Source organism: Arachis ipaensis, chromosome B10, assembly GCF_059453495.1.
Source record: "Arachis ipaensis isolate K30076 ecotype BB chromosome B10, ASM5945349v1, whole genome shotgun sequence".
In the NCBI taxonomy this organism is placed as follows: domain Eukaryota; kingdom Viridiplantae; phylum Streptophyta; class Magnoliopsida; order Fabales; family Fabaceae; genus Arachis; species Arachis ipaensis.
In genome coordinates this window covers 78637804-78650195 of record NC_142435.1, presented here as the reverse complement: position 1 = coordinate 78650195, position 12392 = coordinate 78637804, and the positions used below count along the sequence as shown (strand labels likewise).

Sequence of the window (12392 nt, the reverse complement as noted above, 5' to 3'; positions counted from 1 at the left end):
GAATATGATGATCCGTGACACTCATCATCATTCTCAAATTTATGAACACGTGCTTGACAACCACTCCTGTTCTATCTGAGCTCAACGTAGTCATTGGGCAACAGCTTGAGTGTGTATCTCTTGGGTCTCTGATCCATGGATTTGACTTGCCTCTCCTGACAACAGAGCATTCGAATCCGTGAGATTAGAACCTTCGTGGTAGAGGCTAGAACCAATTGGCAGCATTCCTGAGATCCGAAAAGTCTAAACCTTGTCTGTGGTATTTCGAGTAGGATCTGGGATGGCATGACTGTGACGAGCTTCAAACTCACGAATGTTGGGTGTAGTGACAGTGTGCAAAAGGATAGAGAGATCCTATTCCGACACAAGTGAGAACCGACAGATGATTAGCCGTGCGGTAGCTGTGCCTGGTATTTTTCATCCGAGACGAGAGATCTGACAGTTGATTAGCCATACAGAAACCGTACCTGGACCATTTTCACTGAGAGGTCGGATGGTAGCCATTGACAACGGTGATCCACCAACATACAGCTTGCCATGGAAGGAAACCATGCGTGTTTGGAGAAGAAGACAGTAGGAAAGCAGAGATTCAGACGACAGAGCATCTCTGGAACCTCAACCTGTTCCTCATTACTAAATCACAAGTATCATTAATTTTATGTTATTTACTTTTCATAAAAAAAAATCATTTTTATCACTAATCTCCTAACTAAGATTTACAAGATAACTATAGCTTGCTTCAAGCCGGCAATCTCCGTGGGATCGACCCTTACTCACGTAAGGTATTACTTGGACGACCCAGTGCACTTGCTGGTTAGTTGTGCGGAGTTGCAAAGGTGTGATTGCAATTACGTGCACCAAGTTTTTGGCACCGTATGCCGGGGATTGTTCGAGTTTGGAGAACTGACGATTTATCTAGTTCCTTAGATTAGGAAAAATTTATCTTTTTTGGTTTAGAGTCACTAAATTTGAGTCTTTTATTATTATTTTTGTTAAAATTTTAAAATCCTTGTTTTCTTTTTCTAGATTTTTTTCAAAAATTTTTAATAAATAGATAAAAACCAATAAAGTAATAATTGAGTCTTTTGTTTGAGTTTAGTTTCATGTTTTAAGTTTGGTGTCCTTTGTGTTTTTATTTTCTTAAATATTTCCAAAAGTTGTTCTTGGTGTTCATCTTGATCTTCAAAGTGTTCTTGGTTTTCATCTTGACATTCAAAGTTTTCTTGTTTGTTTTCTTTGTTTTGATATGAAAATTCTAAGTTTGGTGTCATTTTATTGTTTTTCTATTTCCTTATTAAATTCAAAAAAAAATATCTTTTCCTTTATTTACTCATCATTTTCAAATTCCTTAGGTTGACTTAGTCAAAATTTTTAAAATTTGGTAGTTTCTTTTTAGTGAAATCAAAATTTCAATTTTAAAAATTTTATCTTTTTTAAAATCTTTTTCAAAACAAATTCTTTTTCAATTTTTTTATATTTTTTGAAAATCTTTTCTAAAATTTTTAAAAAATCTTTTTCTTTTTTCTATAATTTTGGAATTACTTGTCCTATTTTATTATTTTGATTGAAAAATTTTTCAGTTTGGTGTTTTCTTGTTAAGAAAGTTTCAATCTTTAAAATTTTAAAATCATATCTTTTTCAAATCTTTTCTTTTATTTATTTTCTTACAAGTATCTTTGATTTTAAGACATATATTTTTCAAAACTTCCTAACCACTTTCTCTCTCTTCATTTTTCGAAAATCCTCACCTACAATTTTTCAAATCTTTTTAATTTGTTAATTATTTTAGTTTTCAATTTTTTTATTTCTTTTTCTTCTAATTTTTGAACTTATATTCAGTTTTTCATTTATTTTATTTTATTTTCTTTTAATTCCGGTTTTCAAAAAAAAAAAGAAAAGAATAAAATTTTTATTTACAATCCACATCATCTCCCTTTTTCCATCATGGACTTAAGTGGAAATGAACAGTCCAGAAGAACTCTAGGGTCATATGCTAACCCCACTACTTCTTCATATGGGAGTAGTATCTGTATACCCCCCATCAGAGCCAGCAATTTTGAGCTAAACCCTCAGCTCATTATCATGGTGCAGCAAAATTGCCAATATTCTGGTCTTCCACAGGAAGAACCTACTGAGTTTCTGGCACAGTTCTTACAAATTACTGACACAGTACGTGATAAGGAAGTAGATCAGGATGTCTATAGATTATTACTATTTCCATTTGCTGTAAAAGATCAAGCTAAGAGGTGGTTAAATAACCAACCCACAGCAAGCATAAGAACATGGAAACAATTATCAGACAAATTCCTGAATCAATATTTTCCTCCAAAAAGGATGACACAGCTAAGGCTGGACATCCAAGGCTTTAAACAAGAGGATAATGAATTGGGGTTATCCGCGAAGAATTACGGTAGAGCAGTTTATGAATGTCTTCGCGGTGGACTTGATTTTATCAAAGATGATGAAAATGTGAATTCTCAACCATTTATGCGTTGGAGAGACCATTTCTTATTTTGTGCCGAAGCAATTTTTAAATCCCAGGCCGAAACTGGTGAAATCAAAGGGCATTACTTGAACGCTACTGCAGGTACATGCGAAGAAATGATAAAAAGAGCTGTATTTGCTAGAGAATTGGGCGCTCCTATCGTAATGCACGATTACTTAACAGGGGGATTCACTGAAAATACTAGTTTGGCTCATTATTGCCAGGATAATGGACTACTTCTTCATATCCATCGTGCAATGCACGCAGTTATCGATAGACAGAAGAATCATGGTATGCACTTTCGTGTACTAGCTAAAGCGTTACGTAATCTCTTTATAATGCTTGGCAGAGGTACAGAGAGATGCTAAGGAAATGCCTCTCTGAAATATTTTTAGAATGGGTGCAGTTAGACATCTTTTACTATGGACTTACAGAAAAGGCCCAGATGTCTCTAGATCACTCAGCTGGTGGATCTATACATATGAGAAAGACAATTGAAGAGGTTCAAGAGCTCATTGATACAGTTGCCAGAAATAAGCACCTGTACTCAAGTGGTGAGACCTCCATGAAAGAAGAGGCTGAGGCAGTATTCACTGAATTTAGTCCTCCAAAATAAATTGCTGAATTCAATCAGCAACTATTTTCTATAACAAAACAGTTAGCAAAATATAGAAAAACACTTGAATCAGACAAGACAGCCGTTATCTAAACAGATAACAGAAGAATGCCAAGCTATTCATTTAAGAAGTGGAAAGACATTGAATGTCTCAACTCAAAGTAGCAGGAAGCCAAGAAAGGAACATCTGACAGAGGATGACCAAACCACTGCCCAAAATCCCTTTGAGGATAGTAGGAGCCCAGAGAGAAATGATTCTGGCATTCAAATGCCAGAAAAAGGTCAGAAATTGGCATTAAACGCCCAGTGGATGGCCAATTCTGGCGTTCAAACGCCAGAAAAGGGCGGCAATCTGGCGTTGAACGTCCAAAAAACACCCAGTTCTGGCGTTCAAATGCCAATAAGGGATCAGACACATGCAAGTACTGATAACAACCCCCTTAAGTAGGCTTCTCCAACCACTTCTGTAGGAAATAAACTTGCAGCAACTAAGGTTGAAGAATATAAAGCCAAGATGCCTTATCCTCAGAAACTCAACCAAGCAGAACAGGATAAACAATTTGCCCGCTTTGCAGACTATCTCAGGACTCTTGAAATAAAGATTCCGTTTGCAGAGGCACTTGAGCAAATACCCTCTTATGCTAAGTTCATGAAAGAGATCTTAAGTCATAAGAAGGATTGGAGAGAGACCGAAAAAGTTTTTCTCACTGAAGAATGCAGTGCAATCATTTTAAAAAGCTTACCAGAGAAGCTTAAAGATCCTAGAAGCTTTATGATACCATGCACATTAGAGGATGCTTGTACCAAGATAGCTTTATGTGATCTTTGGGCAAGTATCAATCAGATACCTGCATCCACTATCAGAAAGCTTGGTTTGACTGAAGAAGTCAAACCAACCCGAATATGTCTCCAACTTGCTGATGGCTCTATTAAAATTCCATCAGGCGTAATTGAGGACATGATTGTCAAGGTTGGGCCATTTGCCTTTCCCACTGACTTTGTAGTGCTGGAAATGGAGGAGCACAAGAGTGCAACTCTCATTCTAGGAAGATCTTTCCTAGAAACTGGACGATCTCATTGACATCCAAAAAAGGGAGATAACCCTGAGAGTCAATGAGGATGAGTTTAAGTTGAATGCTGTCAAAGCTGTGCAGCATCCAGACACATCAAAAGACTACATGAGCGCTGATATTATTGACTCCCTGGTGGAAGAGGTCAATATGACTGAGAGTCTCGAATCAGAGCTAGAGAACATTTTTAAAGATGTTCAGCCTGATCTGGAGGAACCAGAGAAAACAGAAGAATCTCTAAAAGGTTCTCTGGAAGAGGAGAAGCCTCCTAAACTTGAGCTCAAACCACTACCACAATCCCTGAAATATGCATTTCTGGGAGAAGATGACACTTTTCCGGCAATCATAAGCTCTGCTTTAAAGCCATAGGAAGAGAAAGCACTAATTCAGGTGCTAAGGACACACAAGACAACTCTTGGGTGGTCCATAAGTGATCTCAAGGACATTAGCCCAGCCAGATGCATGCACAAGATCCTATTGGAGGATGATGCTAAGCCAGTGGTTCAACCATAGAGGCGGCTAAATCCAGCCATGAAGGAGGTGGTGCAGAAATAGGTCACTAAGTTACTAGAGGCTGGGATTATTTATCCTATTTCTGATAGCCCCTGGGTGAGCTCTGTCCAAGTTATCCCCAAGAAGGGAGGTATGACAGTGGTTCCTAATGAAAGGAATGAACTGGTTCCCACAAGAACAGTTACAGGGTGGTGTATGTGTATTGACTACAGAAGACTCAATACAGCCATCAGAAATGATCATTTTCCTTTACCATTCATAGACCAGATGCTAGAGAGACTAGCAGGGCATGAATACTACTACTTTTTGGATGGCTATTTAGGTTACAACTAAATTGCAGTAGATCCTCAAGATCAAGAGAAAACAGCATTCACATGTCCATCTGGAGTATTTGCCTACAGAAGGATGCCATTTGGTCTGTGCAATGCACTTGCAAACTTTTAGAGGTGCATGCTCTCTATCTTCTCTGATATGGTAGAGAAATTTTTGAAAGTCTTCATGGGTGACTTCTCAATATTTGGAGACTCATTTAGCTCCTGTCTTAACCATCTAGCACTTGTTCTGAAAAGGTGCCAAGAGACTAACCTGGTTTTAAAATGAGAGAAATGTCACTTTATGGTGACTGAAGGAATTGTCCTAGGGCACAAAATTTTGAACAAGGGAATAGAGGTGGATCAAGCTAAGGTAGAGGTAATTGAAAAATTACCACCACCTGCCAATGTTAAGGCAATCAGAAGCTTTCTGGGGCATGCAGGATTCTATAGAAGGTTTATAAAGGATTTTTCAAAAATTGCATAACCTCTGAGCAATCTGCTAGCCGCTGATACACCATTTGTCTTTGACACAGAGTGTTTTCAGGCTTTTGAGACTCTGAAAGCTAAGCTGGTCACAGCACCAGTCATTTCTGCACCAGACTGGACATTACCATTCGAACTAATGTGTGATGCCAGTGATTATGTCATTGGTGCAGTATTGGGAGAGAGGCATGACAAGCTTCTGTATGTCATTTATTATGCTAGCTGTGTTTTAAATGATGCGCAGAAGAATTACACAACCACAGAAAAGGAGTTGCTTGCAGTGGTTTATGCCATTGACAAGTTCAGATCTTATTTAGTAGGATTAAAAGTGATTGTGTACACTGACCATGCTGCTCTAAAATATCTCCTCACAAAACAGGATTCAAAACCCAGACTCATAAGATGGGTGTTACTTCTGCAAGAGTTTGGTATAGAAATAAGAGACAGAAAAGGGGCAGAGAACTAAGTAGCTGATCATCTGTCCCGGATAGAACCAGTGGTAGGAGCGTCCCTCCCTCATATTGAGATCTCTGAAACCTTTCCGGATGAGCAACTCTTTGCCATTCAGGAAGTATCATGGTTTGCAGACATTGCAAACTATAAAGCTGTGAGATTCATACCCAAAGAATACAGTAAGCAGCAAACAAAAAAATCGGTTTCTGATGCAAAGTACTACTTGTGAGATGAACCATATCTCTTTAAGAGATGTGCAGACGGAATAATCCGTAGATGTGTGCCTAGAGAAGAGGCACAGAAGATCCTATGGCATTGCCATGGATAACAATATGGAGGACATTTTGGAGGTGAGCGAACAGCCACAAAGGTTCTCCAATGTGGTTTCTACTGGCCTACTCTCTATAGAGATTTCCGAGAGTTTGTACGTAACTGTGATAGTTGCTAGAGAGCTGGTAACCTGCCTCTCGGTTATGCCATGCCTCAGTAAGAGATCTTAGAGATTGAGTTATTTGATGTATGGGATATTGACTTCATGGGGCCTTTCCTACCATCATATTCAAACACTTATATTCTGGTGGCAGTAGACTATGTATCTAAATGGGTAGACGCAATTGCAACACCCACTAATGATACTAAGACAGTGATGAAGTTCCTCCAGAAGCACATCTTCAGCAGGTTCGGTGTCCCTAGGGTACTGATCAGTTATGGAGAAACTCATTTCTGCAATAAACAGCTTGACTCTGCTCTGATTCGATATGGAATTAACCACAAAGTGGCAACTCCATATCATCCACAGACAAATGGGCAGGCTGAAGTCTCAAATAGAGAACTAAAATGAATCCTGGAACGAACTGTAAGTACCCGTAGAAGGGATTGGGCAAGAAGTCTAGATGATGCTCTGTGGGCATACAGAACCGCATTCAAGACTCCTATAGGGACCTCTCCATACCAGCTTGTGTATGGAAAAGCCTATCATTTGCCAGTGAAACTGGAAGACAAGGCCTACTGGGCAACCAGGTTCCTAAACCTTGATGCTAAGGTAGCTGGAGAGAAAAGATTACTCCAGTTGAATGAGCTGGAAAAGTTCAGACTCAATGCTTTCGAGAATGCTAAAATTTATAAGGAGAAAGCAAAAAGGTGGCATGACAAAAAGCTGTCTTCTAGAGTCTTTGAGTCAGGATAGAAGGTTCTGTTGTTTAACTCTAGGCTCAGATTGTTCCCTGGGAAATTGAAATCCCGGTGGAAGGGACCATATGTGATTACAAGTGTGTCACCATATGGATATGTAGAGCTTCAGAATATTGACTCTGACAAAAAGTTCATTGTTAATGGACAGAGAGGCAAGCATTATCTTGAAGGCAATGTTGAGCAAGAATGCTCAAAACTGAGACTAAATCAAAAGGCTCAGTAAAGTCCAGCTAAAGACAGTAAAGAAGCGCTTGCTGGGAGGCAAACCAGCCATTATAAAAAATTAGATGTTTATAAAAATTATGAGTCTATTTAATTTTTTTATTCATGTTAGTTAATATATTTCAGTGAATAAGTCAGGAAAATGGAGGTCCAGGTGATGAGCGGATAATTTATACGCTTTTTGGCATTGTTTTTACATAGTTTTTAGTATGATTTAGTTAGTTTTTAGTATATTTTTATTAGTTTTTAATTAAAAATCACATTTCTAGATTTTACTATGAGTTTGTGTATTTTTCTATGATTTCAGGTACTTTCTGGCTGAAATTGAGAGATTTGAGCAAAAATCTAATTCAGAGGCTGAAGAAGGACTGCAGATGCTGTTGGATTCTGACCTCCCTGCACTCAAAGTGGATTTTCTGGAGCTACAAGAGTCCAAATGGCGCGCTCTCAATTGCGTTGGAAAGTAGACATCCAGGGCTTTCCAGAAATATATAATAGTTCATACTTTTCTTGAGTTTAGATGACGCAAACTGGCGTTCAACGCCAGCTTTCTGACCTATTCTGGAGTTAAACGCCAGAAACAGGTTGCAAAGCAGAGTTAAACGCCAGAAATAGGTTACAACCTGGCGTTTAACTCCAGAAGAAGTTTCTACACATGAAAGCTCAATGCTCAGCCCAAGCACACACCAAGTGGGTCCCGGAAGTGGATTTCTACATCATTCACTTATCTCTGTAAACTCTAGTAACTAGTTTAGTATAAATAGGACCTTTTACTATTGACAACAGTGATGCCCAACATCAGCTTGCCATAGAAAGGAGTATGAAGGATTGGATGAAGACATTAGGAAAATAGAGATTCAGAAGGAACAACGCATCTCCATACGCTTATCTGAAATTCTCACTAATGAATTACATAAGTATCTCTATCCTGTTTTATATTTTAATTGTATTTTAATTATCAAAAATCCATAACCATATGAATCTGCTTGACTGAAATTTACAAGGTGACCATAGATTGCTTCAAACCGATAATCTTCGTGGGATCGACCTTTACTCACGTAAGGTTTATTACTTGGACGACCCAGTGCACTTGCTGGTTAGTTGTGCGAAGTTGTGACAAAGAACTAAGATTATGAATGTGCGTATTAAGTTTTTAGCACCGTTACCAAGGAATGAACGATCACAATTTTGCATATCAAGTTTTTGGCGCCGTTGTCGGGGATTGTTCGAGTTTGGACAACTGACGGTTCATCTTGTTGCTCAGATTAGGTAATTTTATTTTAATTTTAAGATTTTTATTTTTATTTTTAGTTCTATTTTCGAAAAGTTTTCAAAAAAAAATTTTAAGAAAAATAAATTATTCTATGTTCTTCAGAATTTTTAAGAATGAATTCTAGAGTTTCTTCATGATTTGTTGAAGCCTGGCTGGCTGTCAAGCCATGTCTAAATTTTTGGACTGAGGCTTCCACTTATCATGGCAAGAGTCTTTGGACTCTCATCTAATCAGCTGTTATATGCCTGATTTGTATCTGCTGAAGCTTGGCTGGCCATTGGCCATGTCTAGTATTTTGGACCGAAGCTTTCACTGAAAGCTTGGCTGGCTAGTGAGCCATGTCTAATTCCTGGACCGGAGCTTTAGACTAACATTGAAAGATTCCTGGAATTCTCATTAAAAATTTTGAAATCCTTAATTTTCTTTTTTCAATTAATTTTCGAAAAATCCAAAAAAATTGTAATAAAATCATAAAAACAAAAAATTTTGATGTTTCTTGTTTGAGTCTTGTGTTAAATTTTAAGTTTGGTGTCAATTGCATGTTTTTAAAATTTGTGCATTTTTCGAAAATTCATGCATAGTGTTCTTCATAATCTTCAAGTTGTTCTTGATGATTTGCTTTGTTTGATCTTTGCATTTTTATGTTTGGTGTCTTTTCTTGTTTTCCATGTACATTTTCAAATTGTTAGTGTCTAAAGTTTGAAAATTTCTAAGTTTGGTGTCTTGCATGTTCTTCTTTTCTTAAAAATTTTTCAAAAATAAGTTCTTGATGTTCATCATGATCTTCAAAGTGTTCTTGGTGTTCATCTTGACATTCATAGTGTTCTTGCATGCATCATTTGTTCTGATCCAAAATTTTCATGCATTGAGTCTTTTTGATGTTTTTCTCTCTCATCATTAAAATTCAAAAATAAAAAAATATCTTTCCCTTTTCTTCGTCTCATAAATTTTTGAAAATTTGGTTTGATTTAGTCAAAAAATTTTTAAATTTAATTGTTTCTTATGAGTCAAATCAAATTTTCAATTTAAAAATTCTATCTTTTTCAAAAATCAAATCTTTTTCATTTTTTTTCTTTCTTTTCTTTCATAATTTTGAAATTTTCAAAATTTATTTTCAAAATCTTTTTCTTATTTCTATTTCATATTTTCAAAATTAATGCTAACAATTAATGTGATTGATTCAAAAATTTTAAGTTTGTTACTTGCCTAGTAAGAAAGGTTCAATCTTTAAATTTTAAAATCATATCTTTTTGTTTCTTGTTAGTCAAGTAATCAACTTTAATTTTCAAAATCAAATCTTTTAAATTTCTTTTTCAAATCTTTTTTCAAAATAAATGTCAATCACATCTTTTTCAAAATTAATTTCAAAATCTTTTCTAACATCTTATCTTTTCAAAATTGATTTTCAAATCTTTTTCAATTAATCTTATCTTTTTGTTTGATTCTTATCTTTTTCAAAACTACCTAACTAATTTTCTCTCTCTCTAATTTTCGAGAATCACTAACCTCTTTTTCAAAATTTCTTTTTAATTAACTTTTGTTTTAAATTTTAATTTGATTCAATTTTATTTTTCTTTTTAAATTTTCGAATTCTAACTTTAATTTTTTTATTAAAAACAAAAATTTTTTATTTTATTTTATTTAATTTTCGAAAATTATTCTCTCTCACCTCCTCTTAATTATTTATTTATCTACTAACACTTCTCTTCTTCTTAAAAATTCGAACCCTCTCCCTCTTTCTGTATTCGAATTTCTTTTCTTCTTCTACTCACATAAAGGAATCTCTATACTGTGACATAGAGGATTCTTCTTCTTTTCTGTTTTCTTCTTTTTCATATGAGCAGAAACAAGGATAAGAACATTCTTGTTGAAGCTGATCCTGAACCTGAAAGGACTCTGAAGAGGAAGCTAAGGGAAGCTAAAGCACAACTCTCTGGAGAAAATCTGATAGAAATTTTCGAAAAAGAAGGAGACATGGCTGAAAATAATAATAATGCAAGGAAGATGCTTGGTACCAAATTCCAATTTACATGGAATTTACAGTAACAAATTCCAAATTCCAATTTTACTGTACAAAATTTCAATTTACATGGAAGAAGCATCTCAATCCCTGCCATTGGAGCAAACAATTTTGAGCTAAAGCCTCAATTAGTTTCTCTGATGCAACAGAACTGCATGTTTTATGGACTTCCATCAGAAGATCCATTTCAGTTCTTCACTGAATTCTTGCAGATATGTGATACTATTAAGTCCAATGGGGTTGATGCCGAGGTCTATAGGCTTATGCTTTTCCCGTTTGCTGTAAGAGACAGAGCTAGAATATGGTTGGATTCTCAACCTAAAGATAGCCTGAACTCTTGGGATAAGCTGGTCATGGCTTTCTTAGCCAAGTTCTTTCCTCCTCAAAAGCTCAGCAAGCTTAGAGTGGATGTTCAAACCTTCAAATAGAAAGAAGGTGAATCCCTCAATGAAGCTTGGGAGAGATACAAGCAACTGACCAAAAAGTGTCCTTCTGACATGCTTTCAGAATGGACCATCCTGGATATATTCTATGATGGTCTGTCTGAATTATCAAAGATGTCATCCATTCACTTAAAGAAAACACCTGTAGAAGCTCAGAAACTCATTGACATGGTTGCAAATAACCAGTTCATGTACACTTCTAAAAGGAATCCTGTGAGTAATGGGACGCCTCAGAGGAAGGGAGTTCTTGAAATTGATACTCTGAATGCCATATTGGCTCAGAACAAAATATTGACTCAGCAAGTCAATATGATTTCTCAGAGTCTGAATGGATTGCAAGCTGCATCCAACAGTACTAAAGAGGCATCTTCTGAAGAAGAAGCTTGTGATCCTGAGAACCCTGCAATAGCAGATGTGAATTACATGGGTGAACCCTATGGAAACACCTATAATCCCTCATGGAGAAATCATCCAAATTTCTCATGGAAGGATCAACAAAAGCCTCAACAAGGCTTTAATAATGGTGGAAGAAACAGGTTTAGCAATAGCAAGCCTTTTCCATCATCCACTCAGCAACAGACAGAGAATTCTGAGCAGAATCTATCTAGCTTAGAAAATATAGTCTCTGATCTATCTAAGGCCACTCTAAGTTTCATGTATGAAACAAGGTCCTCCATTAGAAATTTGGAGGTACAAGTGGGCCAGCTGAGTAAAAGGGTCACTGAAACTCCTCCTAGTACTCTCCCAAGCAATACAGAAGAGAATCCAAAAAGAGAGTGCAAGGCCATTACCTTACTTGGTGTGGCCGAACCCAAAGAGGAGGAGGAGGACGTAAATCCTAGTGAGGAAGACCTCTTGGGACGTTCACTGACCAATAAGGAGTTTTCCTTTGAGGAACCAAAGGAATCTGAGGCTCATCTAAAGACCATAGAGATTCTATTGAACCTCCTTTTACCATTCATGAGCTCTGATGACTATTCATCTTCTAAAGAAGATGAAGACATTGCTGAAGAGCAAGTTGCTCAATATTTAGGAGCAATCATGAAGCTAAATGCCAAATTATTTGGTAATGAGACTTGGGAGGATGAACCTCCATTGCTCATCAAGGAACTAAATGCCTTGGTTCAGCGAACTCTACCTCAAAAGAAACAGGATCCTGGTAAATTCCTGATTCCCTGTAATATAGGCATCATGACCTTTGAGAAGGCTCTGTGTGACCTGGGGTCAGGCATAAACTTAATGCCACTCTCTGTAATGGAGAAACTAGGAATCTTTGAGGTACAGGCTGCCAATTTCTCATTAGAGATGG

General features: G+C 36.8%; 1 non-coding gene across 1 annotated transcript; it reads right to left on the bottom strand.

The window, feature by feature from the left end:
- Nucleotides 1-11035: 11035 nt before the first annotated feature.
- Nucleotides 11036-11143, bottom strand: LOC148580535 (small nucleolar RNA R71). Its single transcript, XR_015899200.1, has one exon. It is a non-coding gene; the product is annotated as a small nucleolar RNA R71 (small nucleolar RNA).
- Nucleotides 11144-12392: the final 1249 nt, after the last annotated feature.